The sequence below is a fragment of the Falco punctatus genome (assembly GCF_963210335.1).
Source record: "Falco punctatus genome assembly, chromosome: Z".
NCBI lineage: Eukaryota > Metazoa > Chordata > Aves > Falconiformes > Falconidae > Falco > Falco punctatus.
The window spans coordinates 58244930-58268048 of record NC_137586.1 but is presented as its reverse complement, the minus strand read 5'-3'; the positions used below and the strand labels follow the sequence as shown (position 1 = coordinate 58268048).

Here is a 23119-nt window from a genome sequence, read left to right as displayed (position 1 = left end):
AAGAGAAAATACAAAACAAGTGATGCACAGTACAATTGCTCACCACTGGCTGACCAATGCGGAGCCAGTCTCTGCGCAGTGACCCACAGGCCCCGGCCACCTTCCCCCGGTTTGTATACTCGGTGTGATGTTCTACGGTGTGGAATATCCCTTTGGGCAGCCCAGGCCAGCTGTCCCGGCTGTGTCCCCTCCCAGCTCCCCGTGCCCCCCCAGCCCTCTCGCTGGCCGGGCCTGAGACCCTGAGAAGTCCCTGACTGAGTATAGACACCAACCGGGCACAGCCAAACCCACCCGTGTGCTGTCAGCATTGCTCGCACAGCACAGCCACAGCACAGCTGCACCTGCTATGCTACGGAGAAGGAAGTTAACTCTGTCCCAACTGGAACCAGGACAGGAAATCAGTGTTTTCTACAGATACACCTTTAGGCTTTATAGCTATTAATTGTGGAATGTATTTAAAATAGATCATTCACAATGTGCTCACACTTAATTCTTATATATTTCATGAAAACATTGAATTCAGGAGACTGGACAGGTTATAAGTATCCTTTCTGTGCAGGCTACTGTTGTGTATTAGACACAGATAGACAGTAAGCTTTGCCAAATCATTCACTATTACCAGCTCTGCTAAGATCAAAGTGAAGTGAAATCAGTTTTTCATGAATGTTGTTCTTTTCCTTCATGGCTGCTGTTGATAGTGCTCATGGAAAGATGCATGAAGAGACAGGCTGAAAAATTCTAGCCCCAAAGGACTAACTTCTCTAGAATAAGCTGTTTTGAAATGCACTGTGACTTTTCTTGCAGACAGGTGGAAAAGAAAGAGATTATCATAGCATATTGCTAGCCCATCCCAGCAACAAACTAAACTAGTTACTGCTCAGCTGTACTGGTCAACAAGGAATGGAGCCAGAGTCTTTATGTTGTCAAACCATTGACTGTAGAGGTCACGGTATGCCTGGCAACCTACAAAGACAAATTAAGACAACTTCTCTACCCCATTACTTTGGCAACATAGAGCATACTTACACAAAGACTGTGTAACAAAATAGGAGTTTCACCCAGAGAATGTGACTTTTTCCTGATGAACAGTATTTTTTTTCTGATTCCTTTATCTCACTGGTCTGAACGCAGTCTGTTATAGGCAAATTAAGAAAAATCCTTTGTGATTTTAATTTCCATCTTTTAGAAACGTACTTTTCAGAACACAAAATATTTTCCAAGTCCAAATTCTTGTGTCTTATGTCTTTCTCTGTTGATTTATAGATTTCCCATTACAATTGGCCACCAAGCATCTCATGTTGCATTCTGAGATAGGGGAAGAATACTGTATAAGTATTTTAGGAAACACTCTGTATTGAGTAACAGATTTTTAAGTATTATGGAGAATATATTAAAATAAAAATCACAACTGCAGTACTCAGTTCTCTAGGAGAAGTCACATCTGCAAATAAGTTCTCAGCCACAGAAACAAAAAATTCTTTACAAATGACAGTAGTTAACTCTATGTTATTTACAACTAGATTTAGGTTAAATTCTGCAGTGAAATGATGTATAAAACTGCTAAAGCTAAATGGACAATAATTTATTATTTAATGGCAAATCTCCCCACACTAACATCAAGAGTAGCAGTCAAATAAAAAACTCTAAAATGTCAAGGAACAAAATAAAAAAGGAAAACTTCCAGTGAAAGAGAAGAAAACAACTCCCAGGGTAAGGAAACCTCTTTCTTCATTTGACCTTTAATTCTAAGGGTTCAATACTGAAGAATCTTAGTTTAATCGATAATCCTCATTCCTCTTAATAACAAAACAAAGAAACCAACCCAAAATCAAGACATTGGATAGAGATGTAACAAGAAGAAAAGAGAAGACTTCTTAAAGAAAAAAAACTGCCTGGACTGTTGAGAACTAAATGAGAGCCCTGCAGGCTAGCTTAATCAACTGAGCAACTGAGGATGACTTTTGTCTTAAATTATAACTACATTTCAGTTCTGTAAATAAAGAATTTAACCTTTCTTGCTTTTTATCAGAAGAAACTTGTTGACATCTTAAGCTAATATTTAGAGTAGATTTAAGGGACTCTAAGAGGCACCAACACAATTTTTAAATTATAAGAACTGCTGTTACAGAAAAACATTGTGAGGAAGAGGGGACAACTCCCATTAATGACCACCATGGGTAGCACCTTACTGAAGGTTAAATACAATTTCTTGTCATCATACATTTGGAGGTTTTTGGACACATCTTCAAAACTATGAAAAAAGGAACTTACCCAAATGGAAAGAACAAATCACTTCATTTCTTCAAAAACATAAAAGAGATAATTTTCTTTTTATATCATTGTTTATAACCTTATTAGAGAATTAAACATCTCCTGATCATGTACTTCTTTAAAAGATTAAAGTTGAGCTGTAAGTCTCTAAAAATATAAACCATAAGGATTCTTCAGAGAGTATCTCCAAATTTTGCATGACAGAAATTTCAAATTATATGCTATACCTATGTTGTAAAAGTTAGGGGAGAAAACAAGATACCTCTCTGCTTGTTTTATTTATGCTCTCTCTAGGAAAATGAACACTATAATTTGTCCATCCAACACGAAACCTCAACATTTTAATACACATTGAGAACCTATTAAGTGACAAACCTCCAGAAGCAGTTGCCTCTAGGGAATTGGTATTTCCAACATTGTCAGAATAGGGCTAAAAGCTGTTCAGCAGTTGCATCAGTTACCTGGAAGCAAAGAAATACAAAGGGTGTAGATAGTACAAAGACCGGCAGAGTGATATATGCTGACACACACAAACAACAGAACTTCAGTAGAGCAAAATCAAGGACAAGCCAGAACAATGACAATGACACCGAGATCACAGTTGACAAGAAACTGTGCATATACTCTCAGGTGCAAAACTGAGTTCAGGAAAAAAAAGTTGTATATAGACAGAAAAGAATACAAGGGCTTTTCTCTTTTTGTTGTGCTTTGTTGAGAACAACAGCCAAGTAATGCAACCAATCCTTGCTCACTTCTTAAGATGAAATATTACAAATTGAAGAGGCTGCAAAAATTGAGGCAATACTTAGAAAAGTGACATAATAGTAAAAGAGTTCACTTCATAAAAAAAAATAGATTATGAACACTTATTGAAGAATTATTTGCTTTCAAATAGCTAGCCTGGAGAATGAAGTGTAGGAGGTCCCCCTTCTGTGCAAGATTTCTCTGTATTCATGTATCTGAATTCTCTGTAGTCAAATGCCATGCTAATGGCAACATAGTCCAGAAGAACTTTGCAAAGGTAAGTGAGGAAAAAGGTGACAGAAGAGTTTCAGCAAAGATAAATTTAAGATTATGCCTATAGGGAAAAATAATCTAGATTTTGCCTTCAAGATGCTGAACTCATATTTGGCAATTACAACTCAGGAACAAGATCCTGGAGTCATCACTGAAAAGTCTCTGAAATCTTTGGCTCTATGTCTAGTGGCAGTTAAGAAACCCACGAACATGTCAGCCATCGTTACAAAAGGCACTGAGCAATGAGACCCATGGTTCTGTCTGTCTTGCTGATATCCAAAACCTTAGCACAGTCACGTCTTGAGTGTGGCCTCTGTAACTTAATAAGGTGTTAGAGGAGTCAAAGGCAAAGTGCCGAGGATGGTGACTAAAGAGATCACAGAAATGAAGCAACTATATCCCCCAGAGTAGTTGCTTTGTCAGGCAAGAAAGTAGAGGAGGAATATGATCAAGACTCACAAAGTATAAAGGCAGCAGACAAGGTGAATGCAGAACTGTTACCAAATCTCACCAACTCCAAATAGGGGACATCAATGGAACTGGGAGATCAGAGGGGTTAGGTTAATGTTGGTGTTCTCCAGACCTCAGGTACTAGAGTAGGTGATTAAATGGGTGACGTCACCTCAGGGATGACCCAGATCATTAACCAGGAAGGCACCAGATCTCCGTTTGGCAATAATGCAACAGTAAATTTCACATCCATTGAGGGTGAAACAAATGACACTACCTGAAAGGAGGCTGTAGCAAGGTGGGTGTCAGTCTCTTTTCCCAAGTAGCAAGTGATCAGACAAGAAGAAATGGCCTCAAGTTATGCCAGGGAAGGAAAAATTTCTTCACTGAAAGGGTTATTAAGTATTGGAACAAGCTGCTGAGGGAAGTGGTTGAGTCACCATCCATGGAGATATTTAAAAGATGTGTAGACATAGCACTTAGGGCCATGGTTTAGTGGTGGGTGTGGCAGTGTTAGGTTTACAGTTGGACTTAATGATCTTAAAGGTCTTTGCCAACCTAAATGATTCTATGATTCCGATTCTAAATCCTGGGCACAAAATAACAGCCCTAGCCCTCAATCACACTGTGTGTGCATAGGATTGATAAAAGGATGGATGCAATCTTCTGTGGGCTCCACACCCTTCCAGGCTCATCATATAGACATATCCCAGCCATATCAACCTGGCCAAAGGGTTTTGAGTACATACCTGCATCAACAGGAAAACCAAACTTATTTAAGTCCAAAGAAACATATTTAGTTGACTAATTCAGCTTTCCATTTTTTAAATTTATGTTTAGAATATGTAACACAAAGAATACAGGAAACAATGATAATCTGAACCCAGAAAGATATACGGCATGAAGATCAATTTTTTAACAAATTAGTGTACAGTCCTACTGTATAGGACTTTTTTCTGTTGACCTGGTTACTTTTTAACCAAATTTCTACTTTCTAAAATATGTAGATTTAACTGTAAAAAAGACTTTTAAAAGCCATGTAGATTTCAGTTATTTTGATTCAAAACTGACATTAAAAAAGAAAAATAGTATTTACATTTTCCATTTTCCATTTTAAAGCTCACTACTCAATTTACGAAACATTTAAATGTTATTTAATTTTTTAAGCAAAATTATCTGATGTTAATGTTTAGTTCAATCGAGATTTTTATCTAGTCTGTGAATGGTAAAGAAAAATAAAGAACAGCCCTCTACTTGGATGGTACAGGAAGTGATTTATATCCAGAGTATTCAGTAATCTATGAATCTTACACTCAGCTTTCTGTTTATTACACTCTGAGAATATGCCCTTAAGACTGTATGTCAACTTTTCATGCTGTTAACTTCTTCACTAGACTTAGATTTAAAAAAACCCTCTGTTCTGGAGATCCTAATGGAAGTAGGCAATCCCTACCTAAACATTTATAGGCATAAAAGAGTGCCTAGCAAAAAGCTTCGCGTTAGTTTAATACCTTACCCCAAGTCAAAACAAATGTTCAAGATTTTTTGAAACAAACACATAAACTTTCTGAAGATATGATTTCAAGCAGCTCCTGGCTCTCCACCTAAAGCCATTGTGTGTCTCACCCTAGCTATACAAATGGCATTCGTTACTGTTTACCTTGCTGTAGTTCTGCCTGCAGATCCTCACTTGCATGCTCCACTCCTCCACCAGTGATGTGCACAAGGGACTTGAGTGCTCTGTCTGCACTGAAAGCTCAGGTTCACTGCACATTTCCAGGAGGCCTCTGCTTTTCTGTTTTCTTCCTCTCTTCCAGATTCCCTATGAATCCTCCAGACACTTCCTTCTGGCTTTGGAAATCTCCTGCAATTCCCACATAAATAGGTCCCTGCCAGGGTTCAAAGTTGGGGCTCAAAGTGCTCTGTTGTCCCACTTTCAAAACCCACTGTCCCTCACTTAATTCTCACTCCCATGCCATGGCTCTATAGGCTTCCTCTTTCTTTTAAGCATTATTTACTCCTGCCCTGCTTGGTTTTTGTCCTGTAGCCAGGACTGTATTCGTCCCTTTCTTTCTGTTTTTATGTGTTGTTCACATACAAGTTCTCTCTATGCTTGCACTATATATTTGGTCCCGTGCCAAAGGTAACATTTTCTCCCATGCCTCTCCTTTCACTGTTGCCACCAGTTTGGCTCCCACCTGAGCAAGAACTCCTGGGGCGCAGGAAAACACACTTCCTTCCCTGTGACAGATTACCCTCTTCCTATTTTATACCTTACCTTTCTACTTGGCTGAAATAAGCAAAGCCCTTCGTGGGTGCCAATGTTTCAGCATGGCATCAAAATTCTTCTGGGCCACAGAAGACAACTGGGATCAGGAGGAAGTGTGCAGCATGTCCCTCCAGTTCTGTTTTCTGATTCCTGCCAAAATTGACAGAGTCATCCAGTCTGCTGCTTTGTGAGACTCATAAACAGCCAAAAGGCATTAGATTGGCTGCATTGTAGGTTCTCAGCCCTTGACCACAAAGCAGAACACGGCAGCTGATATCATGCATTAGCAGGTATTCTCAGCTAGCAGGGGAACTAATTCAAAGTTAAATAATTGAATTGAATAATAATAAGGTGCTTTCTTTTTGTGACAGTGGCCTGGAGTAAACCATTGTTTCAATGTGACCTTTTCCCTTGTTATCAGGAACAACTACATCCTGGCCAAAATAACCCCAAGTCTCAGGCTCAATCCTGAGGTGTTTATTATCCAGGGAAGATGCAATTATTAAAAATTTAACACGAAACTAAAGTTGCAGAGAATTCTAGTAATTACATCTTTGGAGGCATAATTGGCCTAAAAATAATGGTGGTATTTTAGCTGGAAGAAATGCTAAATTGAAGTAGCCAAATTAGTTGTGGTCTTACAGATGTTGCGAGGGAAGGTGTAAATTCGAGGATACCATTTTATGCAGTGTACCCATAAAAGCACTACAACATTGGGAGTGAATAATTACACAGCAGCCTTAAGCAATAATTGGTCAGGGAAACAATCTAAAAACTCAGTGTGCTGTGGGAGAGTGACATCTATTACAACATGAAATCCTTCCTTCTGACTATTTTTATTTTAACTCCCTTAATTTTTACCATACCAAGGATTTTAATTCTTTTCATGTATGTATTTTCTGTTCCTCAAAAAAGAAAACAAAAAAGAAGTGCCATAACTGAGATGAGAAATCATTATTAGGAAGCTGTTGAAAACAGAAATTCTCATTTGTGACATCCAGGCCAAAATACATTAGGCCCTACTGGGGAAACAATTTTTTTTTCACATCTGATGAATCAAAATAAGTTTGATCTTACTTATATGTTTCCTTAATGCTCCTGATTTCTACATTGGATAGGTGGAAGAGAAAGTTGAGCACTCGTCTCCAATATCTGAATGAGAGAGTCAACTTCCTACTGCTCAGCCAGGCCATGGTGTCTGTGTTCCCCATCCCACTGCAGTTTTGAGAACAGAAAAGTATTTGTATTGGGAGCTCTCCAGCCTTCACTAAATATGCTATATCCAACCCTCTGTTCCCAGGCAAAAAAATTCAGATGGTAACCAGCAGTTCGTTGAACAATCCCTCCACATTTTTTTGTTCCAAGTCCTAACTGAATTTTCACTGCATTTTAGATATTCTCAAGTCACAAGTGATGTGATTTTAAACTGCCTCTTATTTAAATGATAGAACATTCAAGAAGAGAGAGGAATAACTGCATTCTGTCATGAGTTTCATGCTGGAATAACACAGGCACAACACACTACTGTAACATACCATCAAGTTAAACTGCCTTCAGCTGCATTACCATGCACCTACCAATACTACAGGGCACTGAGCTGTTCAGCTGTGTGCACACACACAGAAATGCAACTAAACCAACACCAGTACAGTTCCAAGCTGTGCAACACCTCCAGAGAGTGTCATTAGACTCTGGAAGCGAAGACATGAAGTGCTGGATTGCAGTATTTGAACTCATTTCACCTGAGAGTGCTTGAAAACTTCTACCATGCAAAAATATATTTCAGCTTCTGGTCCCAAACACAGATAAAAATAAATATCCAAGGACAGAAATGTTCATCCTTTACCACCTAAACCATCTGTTTATTCCAGTTATTTTTAAAAATGCTTCTTAGCAATCTTGAAATTTATTAGCTATGCATGTGAAAACACAGGCCAGCCACAGAAAGCACGTATTTGATTATTAAAAATCAGTACGTATCCCTGTATCACTTCCTTTCCCCTTGCTTTATTTGTTTTCTCCTCTTACTAATCAGCCCACAATAATACTTAGCATATACTTTATGCTAATGCAGAGATCATATTAAATAACTTATCTGCCTTACAGACTCATTTCCAGTTAACATCCTTATAAATTAATGGTGCTAATTTTGATGCAGCAAATGATATCTTGTATCAGTTTATTTCATTATATTGAAGTGCCAAAAGAAAGATGTAATACTCATTGCCATTTTATTGGTTTTAGTTGGCATTATAATACCGTGGTTTCCTAAGTCACAGGTTCTTGTACCTTTATGTGGTGTTCTTTAACATTTGCAACAACCTGGTACCAGGTATTTGTTATACATTTTTGTTGATATTATTACCATTGCATTTTGGAGGAGTAGTAATGCATCAGGAATATACTGTTCCTCTCCAGTCATTCCTAAACTAAGCTAAACATGCCTTGCCTCCATAATCTTTCTTTATAAGTTAACAGTTCAAAAATTCAACACTTTTTTTTTTTCCCTTAGAAATCTGTCGTGGTTTAATCAGGCAGGTAGCTAAACACCATACAGCTGCTCAGTCACTCCCTGCGTTCAGTGGGATGGAGGCGAGAACTGGGGAAAAAAAAACAAACGTGAAATTCATGGGCTGAGATAAAGACAGCTTACTAGGACAGAAACGGAAGGGGTGTGTGGGGTGTGTGTGTAAATAATAATAACAACAACAGTTAGAATATACAAAACAAAGGATGCACAATGCAATTGCTCACCACCTGCCAATCGATGCCCAGCCAGTTCCCAAGCAGCAGCTCCCAGCCAGATTTCCCCCTAGTTTATATACTGAACATGACATTACATGGTAAGGAATATCCGTTTGGTAAGTTGGGGTCAGCTGTCCTGGCTCTGTCCCCTCCCAACTTCTTGTGCCCCTCTAGGCTTCTCACTGTTGGCATGGGGTGAGAAGCTGAAAAGTCCTTGACTTACTGTAAACATTGCTTAGCAAGAACTAAAATATCAGTCTTATCGACATTATTCTCATCCTAAATCCAAAACACAGCACTATACCATCTATTAGGAAGGAAACTAACTCTATCCCACCCAAAACCAGGACAAATTCTAGTAATTTTTCATTGTCCTATATATGAAACTTGGATGAATGCTACATCTAAGACAGAGATTGTTTTGGTTTCATGCTTATACCACATTGTTTTAACTAATCTTGATTCAGTTGAGAAATAACTAGATTTTTCTATTAATAGTCATACATTTGAACATATGATTTTGATGTATATCTTCTTTTTCGTTTGAAGCATGAAATTCAAAAATGACCTATGAGGGTCATCCCATATAAAGACCTAACATGGACTCACTACAAGAGATGTTTCTGACTGACCTGTTTTTAAAAATAGATTCCCACCACTGCATTTTATTCTGCCATTTAGATGTTGGCTTTTTAGAGCACAAATGCATAAACTGAAATCCCTTTTATTCAATGAGTGCATATGTGGAATGGTATACCTTACCATACATAATGCCATCTCATTGCTTTTGTAAAGTGCTATCCTGCCTAAATCTGTTTACATTTGACCAGTTAGAAATTCCTAATACTGAAAAAACAGCAAGATTTTATGCTGAAAAAATAAAGCTTACTTTCTAAGGCAAAGGGCATTCCATATTAAAGTTCTCCAAATCCTATTAAAAAGGATTGCTACTAGGATTAAACCAATAAAATCTCAGTGTTCTTTTTCCCTTCCCCTGAGCTGGTATCATTCCTTTTAATCTGACTTCACTATTGCACACCTCCTGTCTGTAGTTATTCTGCATTTTATCTTCATAAAAAAATCTACTATAGAGTTCAAGAATAAAAAATAATCTTTCCTTATTAGTACTCATAATTTACAAAAGAATGTCATCAAGGTAGAAGACAGCATGCATCTGGAAAAACCTATAACCAGCACTACATTAGAATGGATCCTATGATTTCAGCCAAAGTATAAAGAAAGTAATACAGATTACCTTTTGAGAAAGTGGCCTTGCTGAAACAAGCAAGTTCTGAATAAACTCTCTTGCAGAGGATATATTCTTTTTTTTCCCCTCAACAAAAAGCAAACATTTTATAAGGCCAACTGAGCCTTTTCTAAAGCAAACTAGATAAGATGCCAAAAGGACTCCCTCCCTTTGAATGATCAAGATTTTTCCTTCTTACAGCCCATAGCAATACCATCAGATACCCCAAAACCATATAATTTAAACAATATTAAATAGTTATAAAACAACAATTACAGTCCTTTTTGAGCTGCTTCCAGTTCTCTGCTCTCCAGACAGAAAGCTTATTTTCATCCAAGAAGGCAAAGGAAGAAATTCTTCAATTTTCATTCTGAGTTCAGTTCTGCTAGAAATTCTAAAAAAGAATTTTCCTCAGTCCATGAGGCATGGTTCCCTTTTTCTATGCTAGGCAGATTTCATCTTGTCCTTAGAAGTACCTTCACCATCAAAAATTAGAATCCCATAGTTCTTGCATAGAAAGAATGTGAAAAACCAAATACATAACCCCAGCCCAGGCATAACTTAGAAAAGTTGATTAACTAATTACACCAACTAAGAGGAAAACTACAAAAAAAAACAAAAAAAAAACCAAAAAAAAACCCAAAAAAACCAAACAAAAAAAAAAACAACAAAAAAAAAAAAGCACAAAGGAAATTAAATTAACTAGGCTGACTTGTTTGTTTGTTTGTTTGTTTGTTTGTTTTTGTTTTACTGCTGTTATTATGATACAATTATAGAATGCTTTGGATTGGAAGGGACCTTAAAGTTCATCTAGTTCCAACCACCCTATCATGGGTAGGGACACCTGTCACTAGACCAGGTTGCTCAAAGCGCCATCCAACCTGGCCTTGGATACTTCCAGGGTTTGGGGCATCCACAGCTTCTCTGGGCAGCCTGTGTCAGTGCCTCAACACCTTCACAGTGAAGAATTTTTTTCCTAATAGCTAATCTAAATCTATCTTCTTTCAGCTTTAAACCAGGACCCCTTGTCCTATCACTACCTGCCCTTGTAAAAAGTCCCTCTCCAGGTTTCTTGTAGGTCCTCTCCTCATGTTGGGTGCCCCAGAGTAGAATGCAGTACTTCAGTAAAAAATAAGAACAGAACAGAGGGGGAGAATCACCTCCTTTGACATGCTAGCCACACCTCTTTTGATGCCAACCTGGGTACGATTGGCTTTTAGGGCTGCAGGTGCACACTGTTGGGCCATGTTGAGCTTCCCATCCACCAGCACTCCCAAGTCCTTTTCCTCTGGGCTGCTTTCAATCCATTCTCTGCCCAGCCTGTATTTGTGCCTGAGATTACTCCATCACAGGTGCAGGACCTTGCACTTGGCCTTGTTGAACTTCATGAAGTTCACAAGAGCCCACCTCTCAAGCCTGTCAAGGTCCCTCTGGATGGCATCCCTTCCCTCCAACGTGTTGACTGCACCACTCAGCTTGGTGCCTTTGGCAAACTTGCTGAGGGTTCATTCAATTCCAGTGTCCGTCCATGTCACTGATAAAGATGTTGAACAGTGCCAGCTCAGTATTATCTTTAAGGGTCACAATACCTAGGAACCTCAACAGAAGATATGCTGTACAGACATGTCAAAAGAGACAAGCCCTTTAACCAAAACAGATGTTATAACTTAAGTGAAGAAGAACAAAAAGCTAAGGAGCAATAAAGCCATGGAGTACACTGGTAGATGACAAGATAAGTGCATTGGCTCTGCCCACCCTTGTATGGACTAGATTTCCAATAAACAATTGAAAAAGTGATTTCACTCAAGCCCAGAAAAACAGTCTAGCTGTTACCCAGCTATCTTAGCAGGACTTGTTATTTTAAGCACAGAACTAGAATAGCATTGTTAGGTTGCCCCCACACTTGATGTAGATATCACAGCAATCTCTCCATTACACTTCTGTTTCACACCTCTCCTGCAAAGAAGTGATATGATTTCTGCAAGACTATACAGGAGACAGGGTCATAGGTAGAAAAGGAATGCAACTCTGCAAGTTGCCTCCCAGCATCATGGTTACTTAGGTCTAGAAAATCAAACAGTCATATTCACACTCAGATCACATTTTTGGGGAAGTACCAAAAACCCCTTATGGCTACTTTTCTTCATTGTGAATTTCTTTGTCTGTTGTGCTGACACATAATCTCCCTAAGCACTATTTTAAAAATCATCTTGTCTGTTTCTTACTGATTCAGGATACGCATGGAAATATCACCTAGGAGCAACAATTTTTTTTTTGTGTGTGCCTTTGTAAGTCTAACAAAGCTGTTCAATGGTTTGACAAAGCAAAAGGAACTTTCACAATAAGGTATGGTTTGGCCTGTATTATTATAAACAGGGAGGGATGCTATCCCCAAGTGTCATAACATCAAAGCAAGGGAATTATCTAAGAAAACTCCAATTAACAGAAAAAATGCCTGCTTTAGCCTACATTTTTGTAGCTACCTCTAGGCATTACTTGCTCTTAATACCAAATTACAACTTTATTGGAACAACTAAGCACACAGTCTAAAATAGGAAATGTTAACATAACTCTGTCTTCTCATAAACCCTCCTATACAAAAACCCTAAGGTGCATTTTTACATTAATTAATCTTCAGTTCTGCTGGGTACTACATTAAATACAACACTAGTTCTTCAATTTATTTATTTTATAGAATTATCAGTGTGACTTAAATACAGCACTGAGAATCAACTTCCATGGTGAAGAGTTTAAAATTCAGGCTCTGGTCCCACGAGATGACTTGTGCATGCAAACCCTGTCACTCTTAAGCAACTTGTTACTGGGTGAAAATGGAGCACTTCCTCCTTCATTTTTGTAAGACATCACTTTCAGAAATGTTTTAATTTAAAACTGTTTGGTAAATTCAGATCGAGCTCTCAAATAGTTTAGAGAATGGCTAAAGGCAATTAGCACTTTGGTTCAGATCCTTCAAGTAATTTTTTCTTGTCTGTAATTTCTCCTCAGAAACATATTCTTTATTTTATAAACATCAACTATGATGTCTAAAAGCAAGAGAAAGAATACCTCTGGTAAGTGGGTCTGGTGTCATCAGTATGGTTCCAAAGCATAAGGAGTTCTCAGGATGGCATCTCTGCTGTGGAAAAAGCAAAGTTTTTCAGCTTAAGTCTGTTTTCAGACATGAATGCCTAAAACCACCTGATCTGCACCCATGATTGTATCTGAACCTGCTGACTTCGGTAGGAGCAGCAGGTATTCATATCTTTTATTCAAATATTACTGACATTCAGGAGTAACGGCTAAATTCATATACTCACATTTAAAATGCTGATACTTAGTTTCAAAGAAAGAGCTTTGTTTTTCATAGGATATAGAAAAAATGAAAGTAAAGCAATTATTTCACTAATTATTTAAAGAAACTGTTGTGACATTTAATTTTCACATTTGTAGAAAAACTGCAACATCCTCTGAAACCAAGTAGGTTGGTTGCTAAGGCTGCAATGAAAATAGTAGGCATTTTCAAGTTCCCCCAAAATTTATTTTTGTAAAAAAAATAAAAAATAAAAAATGCTGGTTTGGCAATAAAATAATGTCAAATAGCACATTTCAACAAGTTTCACAGTAAAAAAGTTTGTAGTTTTTTGTGAAAAATTGTCCTCAGTGAAGAAAATTTTTATGAAAAGGATAAGAAATAGATGTACCATGTTGAAGCAGAAAGATCTTGCAAATGTGCTTTAAAATTAATAGTAACTAGATGTCAAATTGAAGAAAGAAATTAAAAGCAAACTCATTGCATTGATTGTAGTCTTCTCTAATTTTTTTGCTATGAATAGGTGAAATACTGTATTTTTTTCCACATTTGCTAGTGTAAAAATCTATGAAATGGTTATGTTTCATTCTCTTTTTGCAAATGCTATTCTTTTTTCTCTGGATTCCAATGAACTCAGATTGTGAATTATAATAAGAAGCAAGATGACAGAACTCAACATTTTCCAGTTAATTTTATTCTGCTTGAAGCATTTCTGCTGTCAGCAGGGCTAAAATTTACTGCCACAGAAAAGCATGGAAAAGTCAAATATACCATTCTAAAATTCCACATAACTTGCATATAAATGAGGCCACACATGTGAAGGCCTCTCTCTTTCTATTTGTTAAAGTAGGGGTCAAACAACCAGCATGCGTTGCCAAAAAAAAAGGGTGGAAATGGAGTGCTGCTTATCATCCCTTTGTTGAGCAAGAAAAAAACAGACAAGAAAGGAAGAGGGAATGGAAAAAAACTCTGACTTGATAAAGAGAAAATCTTATACTCAGCATTCACAAATAATATTAGTTACCCTAGCAACTGCCACATCACATGGAACTCAGTCTGCCTCCAGGCTTCACAGTGTATTACAGAAACTTACTGGCTTTTGACCTTGGGAAATAGTTTACAATCACATAACACAGACATACATACACACCAGAAGATTAATACCCATGCAAGGAGCATATTCATATTTCTAAGTAATGTTTCATGTATTTTATAATTCTACTGCTCCATTCTGAAACCCACTTTCAGAGTGTATTGCACAATTTTTAAAGTCTGAATTTCAGATTAAGTTAGCACTGTGTTGATGCAGAGAAAAATAGCACTAATTGAGACCATTAGGGTAATGGGAAAGCAAGAATTACAAATGAACTATAGGGATAACATTTACAGGGCTATTCCAGAGCACAAGTATATGAGTGTGCTACTTTGTCCAAAAGCATTTATCCATAAATCCATTTTCCACAGTTAGTTCCATTTAATTACTGTGACTAATAAAGACTTTATGGTATGAAATCTTTTTTCCACTAACTTTTAAAAACCATTCCTTTTTATTTACAATTTTGCTGTTATTAATCTTACTGTACAGGATTCTACACTTACATTCCTCCATCCCTGTTCAATGAAGCAAAATTTTTAAGATACTTAATCCCATTAAGCAAGACAACTTTGGAAAATCTGCTTTTACTGATCTTCTTTCATCCATTTCTGCATTTGTCTTAGTTTTTATTTGATACAGATGTACTGAAAGTTCTTTAAAATCATTAACTTACATTAGTTCATGTCCCATAGGTCCATTCAAGAACTTTTTATAGCATATACATTGCTGATAACAGAGTGTGAAGGATCATCCTCTCCCTTCATCTAGGTATAACCTCATTGCAAAAGCTAATGAAACCAAAAGCAGAGCAACTGAAGAACCTGTAAATGTAATTTACAGTTGGCACTAAACTTGAAACATTTATAAAATCTGCTAAAGGTTTAATGCCGTATATTGCATGTCCAGAATGTATATTGAAATTAAAGGAAATGGTGACAATGGTGAAATCCCCTATAATAAACTCAAAAAACAATGAATACTTAATCTAAATATAGATATGAATAAATACAAAACATATCTCAACTTGATTTGGCTTTTTATTCAGTGCAATTGCATGCTTCAATATTAAAATATTTTCTCCTCTGTGTGTTATGGATAACATAATTATTTCACGGTATGGGAGAAAATCTAGAGCAGATTACATGCACTTGCAGTCCAACACTAACTAACATCCGCTAGCATCTTTGCTACACGCATAACAAGTTTTCCTGACCTTGTCTCATAAGCTGTTTCCGAAGTCTTTCTTCAGTGATTGAACATCAAAGCAAAAGTAGCACTAAACCAGAAGAAAGACCACCTGGTGAAATGTTACTTCATTCTATCATGATTTCTCACTCTAAAAATACATCTCTGTGCATAAACACATGCCTCCATAGAAAGCCCTCTCTTAATACGTTTACTTTTTCACATAATAAATAAACAGGTAATTCCAGCATTTCAACACTGGAGAAAAAAAATCTGAGTGTGCAAACCAAGTAGTGGGGTCACAGCAGTGCTTGGTGGGGGTGGCATGGGATGGGGTGAGCCAGGAAAGGAGACCCTTGCTCCCGCAGTGCTGCTAGCTGCTGTTGGAGCCTGCGGTGTGCTGGCTGATGCTCCAAGAGGCATTTGGATGACACAATGAGACACTCGCAGAGTAAGCAGTATAGCATTACATGGCAAAATAAAACAATTTTTGACACCAGGCCAGCTGGATTTCATTCCTCTTTCTTCGATAGTCCCACACAGCAGGGATTAAGTAATAAAAGCAAGATGCATTAAATACAAAGTTTTTAAGTACATTAAAGCCAAGAATCAAATTGCAAATCAGGCATCAGAACTGCAGCTTGGTCATGCAGCAATCAGATGTAGTATCTGGCCATGTTTTTCAGAAGCTGGGGAACCTGATGGTAACTACTGTTGCGGTGATGTGGACAGCTGGGCTGACCTGACAGCTTGCTGCTGCTGAAAGCCCCCACTTGCCCTTCCCAGCTCCAGTAACCTTTGTCTTTTCACACTAACTCTGGCTCCAGTTGGACTCTAAGGATAGCTAACTTAAGCCACGAAAATAGCAGAAGATGTTCTTTTTTTCCCTGAATCTATTTTGTGACATTCTAACACAATAAAATGGCTCACAAGCGATCGAGCAGTATGACAGCTAAGACAAAGTGAGTAATGGGAACACAATGGAAGGGACAGTGAGTTAAATTATTAATTCATGGACATACAAACCCAAAATAAATAGGAAAACTCTCAATTTTCATGGCTTTGGTAGCACAGAACACAACTTTTGTGTTCTAAGAAACTTGTTTTAAGCAGATCTGTGTTAAAGAAAACTGTTTGAATTATTAGTCAGCAAATCAGGTGATGGCTTTCATTTATAGGTGTTCAGCCCAAATTTAAATTAGTACAGAATACACTATGAAACAATATTTCACACAATAAATGTTCTTTCAAATATAGCTGCCTCCCCACAGTCAGCAGAATGTGAGCCTGGAAGTAATTATTACATGAGAATGCGCCAGAAAAGACTACCTTTTATCTCAGACTTCATCCTTAACTCCACATGCTGTAATAGCAGTTCATATAATGGGAACAGGGAGTTTTTGAACTGGTGTGATACATGGAAGCACGCTTCTAGTCATTTAGTATGCAGACTGCACTACCACATAGCAAACTCTTGGCTATATCCTGCTTTACATAAACATCAGCACAATGATTCAAAGAAAACTATTTAAGTAAACCAGAACATGTGCAGTCCCCTGTTCACTCTGTGGCTGCAGTTTGGGACTTGAAAAAGGGAACTTTTAATGCAGTCCAATATCTTGTTCAGGAAAATCTAAACCCTAATACACTGCACTGCTGTCCAAGGAAGCCCTGGCAAGTCTGGGGTTTAACATTTTTATTATAAAAAGCAAATTCCCGTTTTAATCAACTAAAACAGAGGTTTCAATTGAAAAAAAAGCACTTCAAAATCTAAGCTTTGATACGCCTAGTGACAGTGAAGTGAAATAAAAAGTCATAAGGGCACAATGGATAAAGTTCATGCAGGTCAATCAGAAGTTATGGAACTGATACAAATATTGCTGGATGATATTTTAAGATCAGACTGGACACTATAGTGGTCTCAGTCTGCAGCGAGTGAAGAGACGGAAGGCAGCTTGATGCAAGCAAATGTCAATTTATTGTACACAATCACGAGTTTATATACACTTTCAGAAGCTGCGCGCTTTAAACAGATTGGTTCTTGAAGCTAAGCATTGCATACTAGGCAATCCCCGATTGGTGGTTAACTACCATCAATTAACAGCAAGGTGTTACCTTTCCTTGGCGCTATCTGTGCCTCATTCCCTTATCTTCTCTCAGCATGACTCACCCTGTTGATTGTTATCTATTCACATTCCTTGTCGTCCTCCCAGGGTTTGTGGCCTACAAGCTCGAGCACGTTCCTTTCAGCTAACAGGGTCCTGATTTCCAGGCCCCCTCCTGCATCAGTCTAAAATCTTTCAGCCTGAAAACTGAGAAATGGTAAATATGTTCTTTAGATTGTAGACTTTCTCAGAGCAATGGCACTGGTAATACAAGACTTCAGTCATTTCTCCTATCTTTATAAACGCCTTCTCCTTTTTAGGATCATCTAGCTGATTTCTAGGCTTTTCTTATTCTTTACATATTAGGACAATCCAAAAAAACCTGCAACAGTAACTTTCCAAAACCTAACCATAGAGCTTGCTTTCAATCAGATACGTAAAAAGCCTATGTTTACACTTAGCAGCCAAGTCACATACACCCTTCACGGATAGCTACCAGAACAAGTATTTGTTTCTAGTAAGTACATCTGAGAATGGACAAATTTAGCTCAAAGTTACCAGTCATAATTACTTTTGGACTGGTAACAGAACAAGATGAATTGCAGTACAAGAGAGGAACAATCTAACTGGGAGTAGAGGAAAGAAAAGAATATAGAAATTGATCTTAAAGTTTCAGCAACCCAGGGTTCAAGCCAAGAGAAAAAACATTTTGACTTGCCAACGTATCTTGAAATCCAATCAAGTACATTATAAACTATTATAAACCTTGGACTATAAACTATTAGAAGCTTTGGACTTGTGGAGGGCCGACTTTGGCCTGCTTAAGAGCCTGGTTGACAGAGTCCCTTGGCAGACAGTCCTGGAGGGCCAAAGGGGTGCAGAAAGGCTGGAAATTCTTCAGGAAGGCAGTCTCAAAGGCACAGGAGCAGGCCGTCCCCATGTGCCAAAAGATGAGCCCATGGAGGAGAAGACTGGCCTGGCTGAACAGAGAGCTTTGGCTGGAACTCAGGGAAAAAAGGAGAGTTTCCCACCTTTGGAAGAAGGGGCAGGCAGCTCTGGAGGATCACAAGGATGTTGTCAAAGAGACGAAAGCCCAGCTAGAATTTGGGCTGGCCACTGCCATAAAAGATAAAAAATATTTTAACAAATACATTAGAAATAAAAGGAGGGCCAAGGATAACCTGCATCCTTTATTGGATGTGGTGGGGAACACTGCCACAAGGGATGAGGAACAGGCTGAGGTACTTAATGCCTTCTTTGCCTCAGTCTTTAATAGGAAGACTGGCTTCCCTCTAGTATTCAGCCCCCTGAGCTGGAAGACAGGGACAAGGAGCAGAATGAAGTCCCCAGGTCCAGGATGAAACAGTTAGTGACCTGCTGCTCCACTTAGATGTACAAAAGTTTATGGGGCTGGATTGGATCCACCTGAGGGTACTGAGGGAGCTGGTGGAGGGGCTCACCAGACCACCCTCCATTTTTTATCAGCTGTCCTGGCTAACTGGGGAGGTCCCAGCAGACTGGAGGTTATCCATTGTGACACCCATCTACAAGAAGGGCGGAAAGGAGGATCTGGGGAACTACAGGCCTGTCAGCCTGACCTTGGTGCCAGGGGAGCTTATGGAGCAGATAATCCTGAGCACCTACCTTCATGCTGCACACACAGGACAACCAGGGAATCAGGCCAGCCAGCATGGAATTATGACAGGCAGGTCCTGCTTGATAAACACAATCTCCTTCTGTGACAAGATGACCCACCTAGAGGATAGGTGAAAGGCTGTAGATGTTGTCTACCTGGACCTTAGTAAAGCATTTGACACTGTCCCCCACAAGAATTCTCCCAGAGACATTGGCTGCTCATGGCTTGGATGGGGTGCATTCTTCACTGGGTGTAAAAAACTGACACAGAGGCCAAACCCAAAGAGTGATAGTGAATGGAGTTAAATCCAGTTGGCAGCCAGCCCAGTGGTGTTCCTCAGGGCTCAGGACTGGGGCCAGTTCTGTTTAATGTCTGCTTATTGACTATCTGGATGAGGGGCTCAAGTGCACCCTCAGTGAGTTTGCTGATCACACCAAGTTGGGTGGGAGTGTTGATCTGCCTGAGGGCAGGAGGCTCTGCAGAGGGACCTGGGCAGGCTGGAGCGATGGGCCCAGGCCAGTGGTGTGAGGTTCAGCAGGGCTCAGTGCCGGGTCCTGCCCGTGGGTCACACCAGCCCCACGCAGCGCTACAGGCTGGGGCAGAGCGGCTGGAAAGGGCCTGGTGGGAAAGGGCCTGGGGGTGCTGGGTGACGGCCGGCTGGGCAGGAGCCAGCAGTGTGCCCAGGGGGCCCAGGCGGCCAGCAGCATCCTGGCCTGTATCAGACACAGTGTGGCCAGCAGGGCTAAAAAAGTGATTGTCCCCCTGTACTTGGCACTGGTGAGGCTGCACCTCAAACAGCGTGTTCTGTTTTGGGCCCCTCCGTACAAGAGGGCTGTAGAGGTGCTGGAGCGTGTTCAGAGGTGGGCAAAAAAGCTGGTGAATGCTCTGGACCACAAGTCTTGTGAGGAGCGGCTGAGGGAACTGGGGTTGTTTAATCTGGAGAGAAGCAGGCTCAAAGGGGGCCCTTACTGCTCTCTACAACTACCTGAGAGGAAGCTGTAGGCAGGTGGGGTTGGTCTCTTCTCCCAGGTAACTAGCAAGAGGAAATGGCTTCAAGTTGTACCAGAGGAGGTTTAGATTGGACATTAGGAAAAATTTCTTCACTGAAGAGGTGGGGAAGCACTGGAACAGGCTGCCCAGGGAGGTAGTGGAATCACCATCCCTGGAGGTTTAAAAAAACATGTAGATGTGGTGCTTAGGGACATGGTTTAGTGGTGGACTTACCAATGTTAGGTTTACATTTGGGCTTGATAATTTTAAAGGTTTTTTCCAACTAAATGATTCTGTAAGAAATGGCTAAACCAGCCTTCTAAAAACCCCTCTGAAATGCTAAGGTTAACTTTTGTGAAACACTTGACACCTCTGAAAGATGACTGCATCTCACAGAATATACAGATTTGAATAGTTTATATGTAATCTCTTGTCCCACCTCTGCTCCCTGGAGTGATGAATAATTTTTTAGCCATGTTTGTAGTTCTACTTCAAAGTTTTAAATTAATAGGACTGTGACCATTTCCACAAAAGTTTGTCTACCATTTTAACTGATACCCCATCAGCATTTCTTCCTCCAATACTGCTTTTTTTTTTCTATTATCTCTTTACCAAAAGTGACTTTAAAATAGTATCAGCTGAACACTGAAATGCTTTAAAGTATATGGAAAACATTAATATAGACAGGTAGAAATTTTACATGCAGGCAGTTACTTGCAGCTGTGTTTATTCTGGACATCTTTCTAGTTTCCTACATAAAAATTGGAAAATGTTAGCCCCAAATAAAAAAATCTTAACTCATTGAGCTAAGCAGGAAAAAAAGGAATCTTACACTCTCATTAATCTAGCTTAAGATGTTGGTACTCTGCCACCCGATACTCCAGTGCACTATGACATGTCTCCCTCAGTAGTTTTATTGATTTGCATCTACAGTTCACACCGTGAAGCATAGCTGCAGTATTTCTGGCCTTAAATAGACTTCCAGAAGCATTTCAGTACTTAATGCTTTTCTTCAACATTTCTTAAGTCTCTGAAAAATAGGTTAATGCAAAGCACTACAGCAAAACATGGCCTGCTCCATTTTTCATATGGTTCAAGCTGTTAATGCTGTTCTGAGTTCTTGCATATTTTAGCACTTGTGTCTCTTTCACCTTCACAGGAAGAACAGGTCATCAGGAGCTTCAGCAGGCAAGAGTCTGACAAAACAGCAAATTGAAATAGGGCAATAATCCTACCAGACATAATGATTGGGTTTTATACCAAATACATAAAGAAGCTTCAAGCTTTTTTTTTTGTAAACTGAAAATAATAATAAAAGGAACATAATAGACAAAAGTTCTTTGTGCACAGGCAGTTTAGACTTTGCTTTGTCAAAGAACTATGAAATTGCACCATCTCCATATTGTCCCTGTGTAGAGCTGCAGAATATCACCAAAACACCACAGGATTTTAATTCAGACCATATTCAAGTGGCAAAAAGTTATTATTTCCTCAGAACTCTCTTCCAAATTTCATCTAAACTTATGAGTATGCAGGTGTACACTCATAGCCTCAAGCTCTTTTCTACCTTCACTGCAGCCCAGCTCCAATCGCATTTTGCTAAAAATCTCTCTTCACTTTCATCATCCAGAAATATGGACAATTGGTTCCTAGAGTTTTGAGACTAGCACACCATCTCCTTCCACATCTCTGTTTTGATGCTGAAGCCATACGCTATTCCAGCCTTCCTACTCACACAGCACTGCCCATCTGAGGTTTTCTATTTGTTTCTCCAGCCTTTCGCCTGCTATATTCTAAGAGAATTCTTTCTGCCCTCCCACTCTTCACAGAAATAAAAGCATTCTGCAAAACTCTCCTTTGTCCTCCCCCTCTTTTCACTGCAGACCAATTCTTTGATAGGTAAGATGAAGCATATGTGCTTTTAAACAACTGTCTCCTAAAAATGGGTGGAATGTAGTCAGTTACTATCCTTCCCTTCCCTTTTGTTTTCAGTTCAATCAGCTGATTCTGGATTTCCCCACCCCCAAGACTGACAGTCTTTCCCCAGTGCTTCTAACTTGGCCTAGATAGCTCCTCTGTAGGTTTGCATTGATACCAACCTCTACCACCAAACTACTAAGGCTAACTAAGTTAAGGAGGATGTAGGGCAGACTGGGTATCAAAAATGGAGGAGTACGTTCCTCCTCCTCCACCACCACCACGTGAGCCATAGCACAAAAATGCACAAGATTAGATTTAGCACTTAACAGCACTGGAACAGTAGCACTGAATCTGAACTACTGCTATCCAGAAGCAGCCAAATGCAACAACCAAAGGCAGCTTCTGAGGGAGTACCATCATTAAGAACGATCCCTGCATTATAGAGGAGGAAAGTAAAGTAGCTGTTGATTGATGGAATTCACCACTCTGATGCAAGGATAAAAGGCCATAGAATTGCTTGATAATGATTCCTGAGACACAAGAGACATTTTTTAGTGAATCTGTGATACTTTCAGGTCAGTTATCAGCATCTTGTAACAGCCTACACTCTCCCAAGCTGCATCCACAGTTTAGTGTCAGACGCAAACACATACAAAAGCAGCTCACAGAAAAGATTGTTATGCTTAAGTATCATAACAATACCTAGGTTTTACAAGAAACAAGGACCACAGACAGCTAGGGAACCCCCTTGCTCCTTCCAAAAATGGAAGTTTTCCATATTCTATATACCTGAATACATAAATATCTTCCCTGAGTGCTTTTATGATGGAATAAAGAGGAAAAAAATATTTCACTAGCAAAACCACCACAGTCATCTGA

At 39.2% G+C, this 23119-nt stretch overlaps 1 protein-coding gene across 3 annotated transcripts in view; it reads right to left on the bottom strand.

Annotated features, from left to right (window-relative positions):
- The window catches only part of MACIR (macrophage immunometabolism regulator), a 42540-nt gene that overhangs the window by 3976 nt on the left and 15445 nt on the right, over window positions 1-23119 (bottom strand). The window contains exons 3-4 of one of the 3 annotated variants that reach the window (XR_013924759.1): window positions 13065-13134; window positions 44-2732 (exon numbers count right to left, since the gene is read on the bottom strand). The gene's annotated coding sequence lies outside the window, so the exon portion shown is untranslated. Of the gene's footprint in view, window positions 1-17; window positions 2733-13064; window positions 13135-23119 lie in introns of those variants that run through there. The other 2 variants (XR_013924760.1, XR_013924761.1) reach the window with 2 other exon arrangements.